The 3,582-nt window shown below is 34.9% G+C and overlaps 1 long non-coding RNA gene across 1 annotated transcript; it reads right to left on the reverse strand.

Annotated features, from left to right (window-relative positions):
• Positions 1-442: 442 nt before the first annotated feature.
• Positions 443-3,368, reverse strand: LOC133828962 (uncharacterized). Its single transcript, XR_009891421.1, has 8 exons — positions 2,780-3,368; positions 2,588-2,661; positions 2,405-2,459; positions 1,947-2,099; positions 1,678-1,727; positions 1,042-1,107; positions 756-881; positions 443-460 (listed from the first exon to the last, which is right to left on the reverse strand). It is a non-coding gene; the product is annotated as an uncharacterized LOC133828962 (long non-coding RNA).
• Between the last annotated feature and the right edge of the window lie 214 nt (positions 3,369-3,582).

A 3,582-nucleotide genomic window follows, 5' to 3' on the forward strand; every position in this document is an offset into this window, starting at 1 on the left:
GTGTGTCCCACATACATAATTAGAGGAATCAATAGAGAAATAAACAGCTACCGCAAATGTTTATGCAAAATTATTGATTTATTTCTGGGCAAATTAAGTGGTCCTCCTCCTAGAGAAGGTAAAACGGATTGGGGGTCTAACATCATACTATATCATGGAATCAAAGCACTATACATAGTATGATTTACAACAAACAGCATTTTCAAGTAACAAAATAGCTGTTTTAAAATATATATAATTTAATAATTAAAAAATCAATTAGCAAAAGTGCAGGTTTACTAGCTTGATATTTAAAAAAGAACTAAATGAAAATTCAGCAAAGATATTAATTTCAAGAGTGGGACAAAGATAATAGAGAAAAGAAAATGTAAAAATATCTACAATTGAAATACAGTAATAGCAATAATAATGATGATTCAGTTTTGTTTCTAGAATATTATTGACAAGATAACCACGCTCCCTGTAAACAACAACAGCAGCAAAGAATCAAGAGTTTGAGAAAACAGCTTTTTAGCCAAATGATGCTACTGCTACAATTTAAGAGCAAACAAATACATGCATAATCAAATATGTTGGCTGCCAATGACTTCTTAAAGCAGCCATTTTTATTATAAACTAATACAATATAGAACTTAGTTAGATATTACATATGTTGGTAATTTCCACTGCGAAGGTTTGAACTAACTTAAACACCCATTAAAGAATAACACTAGCATGTTTACAAGATTCGTGTACCCAAAAAGCACTGAAATTACCTCTCCAGGTCTGAAAAAGCTTGTTGAACCTGCAAATAGAAGAAGCAACAAACCGAGTGTATGTAGTTTAATGGTAAAGTTTAAGCAGCAACTGAAATCTGTGTCATCTTATCATCAAGAGTAAACCTAAAATAAAATATAAACATGTTAGTAAAACAATTTGAAAGTACAGGTAGAGAAGTTTAAATACCACCAAGAAAAATCTTCCCAAATTATTAAAATCAAATAGCAGCACATAGCACATACCAACATGGAATAGTTAAGGACATGACATATGCACACTCACATTAATTTGTTCAGTGGCTCTGTCGATATCCCAGTAATCTTATAAGTCCTTGTATTCTGCAAATGACTGCATGCTACTTTAACCCCTTTCAAATTTATCTTTAGCTACAGCAGTAAAAATAGATATAGATTTCTTTTAATAATGTTAATAATAGATAAGAAAATCACCGATATCCAACTTAGTAATATGCAAGAACCTGGAGCCGGACTTGATCATGCAATGGCCTTAGATCGTCTCTCACATTAAAGTTTTTGAAAACGAAATCAAATACCCTATAGTTTCATAAAAAGCCCTTCCTGAAACATCTACAACAATTGGATAAGGTAGTTCAGAAAAAGAAACGTCAGTCCACTTGGTAAAAACCATCTAGATAACAAAAATTGTTGTAGGGCATCACGTAACATCTTCCATATTAGATTTTAGCATCTTACTAGATTATGTGTGAACCGACATTAAATTGCACAAACGACGGCCTTACGCCATCAGGTGGTGCACCATATGGTGCCTTGTAACAATATAAGCATAAAAGAGTAAACTAGCTAAAGGCAATACCAATGTTAAGAGAAAGCCCCAACTGAATTGGCCTCAAACTTTGATAGTACCCTTTCCAATAGATTATGCCATCTGCAAGCTCACCAGGACGCCCCAGTGTGAGGTGAAAAAACAACCTCCCAACAACAGTATACCTACAGTTAAAGATATACATACACTCAAGCCATCAACTAAAAAAAACTCAGCACTTTTAACAACATACAGAGTACATTATTATCAAGTTACATAACATATACAAACCAAAATAAACTACCAGGCACTGAATTGTCAGATGAAAAAAAATAGTAAAGTAGTAAGAAAATTTTATAAAGAATAGCATTTTGTTCTAAAGCCTGAAGGCAGTATTGAATTACTTATCCGATGGATCTCCTCTGAGAGCAACATCCAGTGCTTGAATTGTCTCTTGAGGAGCATCAAGTTGCCTGCTCTGTAAAAACTGTCGCAGATGATGTAAGTCTGGCTTCGAAGCAAACTTGATGGTCACCTTAAATTCACGTTCCCTACGGCTAATTAAGGGAAAAAATATCAAATCAGAACAGAGTACATAAAAATGAAAATAGTATTTTAATTAGCCACAAGGTCTAAAAATTTACCCCATCCAACTGGATAACCCTTAATTGATCAATAAACCTAAATTTACAACCTTAAAATCCAAAACCCAAATGGAATTGAAGGAAATGGGAAATGAATCATTGAAAACAAAATTAATAAAGCAAATATGAACAAGTAGATTATATTATACATTTCCTATGCAATTATTTTTTCTTTTATAAAACAATTTTAAGAAGAAGAAAGAAGATAAGCTCCTTACAAGTAAAGAATTAAAAGAAGAAAACTTGGTCCAGTGCCTTATATCATCCTCTGGTCTGTTAAGAGATTACAAACAGATAAGCATCGGAAAATAGGTTTATAGTTCTAAAAAATCATCTTGTAAAGGATACCGTACTATATAGTATTGAATAAAAGGTTACAAGGAAAAACAAAAGAAACATACGTTGCTTCCCATTTGCCAGTGAAGAAAGTATAATTCTTGGTGTCAACAATTTCTCCTTCCCAAAAGGTTACTACCTGATATGAGTTAAAGGAGCAAAGTACAAGCTTAACGAGGGACTTAAAAATAATTAAATTGCTGGAGATACCAGCATTATACTTATCAGAAAATGATGTTCAAAAGTGATATCCTCACCTAACGTTACCTCTGATTTTTTTCAGATTTAGGTCCCCCACCAATTGGATCTTCTTCTCCCGTGAAAACTATCAGCCCCAAAATTCTCTCTCTTTATTTCTCTTAACCTCACCTTGGTTGTTCCTGGTTGAAGGTTCCCAGCGAAACTCAGATCTGAGAAAGAAGAGTCTTCGGCAGCCATCGACTCGCTGTGAAGATGTAGAAGAACATATCAGAAGAAATGGAGGTGCTCGGATCCTCATTCACACTGTCACTCAGATCGGCGCCCCCAATCGATACCCATCTCTTCTTCTCCAGCAACGATAACCTCAGAGGTAAACATAGGAGACGACACTGGGCAAGCAGAGGCGCTTGGCTTTCGGCAGCGTAAGAGAGCGATCGATCAGAGCAGTGCCTGGTGCGAATCTGCGTGAGCGACCCATCGCTCCAGACGACGACAGATCGCAGCATGGAATCGATCTTCCTCTCGAACTCAGCGGACCATCATCGAGGCGAGTCGAGCACCGAGTCGAACCGAGTCTCGAGATCGAACAGCTTATTTTTCTTATTTGATTGGACTTTTCTCTGTAGATTTTCATTTTATCAACGTTTGAAAAGTAATGTTTATTTGTTTTTAAGATTTGTACATTTGTTAAAAATAATATGACAGGTTAAAAATAAGTAAGATGGTATGTAGGATATTTTTAACACATCATCACACAACTCAGCATCATTTTTATTAAAAATTAAAATAATAAGAAGGAAACATTGGCGCCAAATGCAAAAAAATTTCCCTCCAGTATATGTGTAGGGTAACACTCTTT

This window comes from Humulus lupulus, chromosome 1 (genome assembly GCF_963169125.1).
Source record: "Humulus lupulus chromosome 1, drHumLupu1.1, whole genome shotgun sequence".
In the NCBI taxonomy this organism is placed as follows: Eukaryota; Viridiplantae; Streptophyta; class Magnoliopsida; order Rosales; family Cannabaceae; genus Humulus; species Humulus lupulus.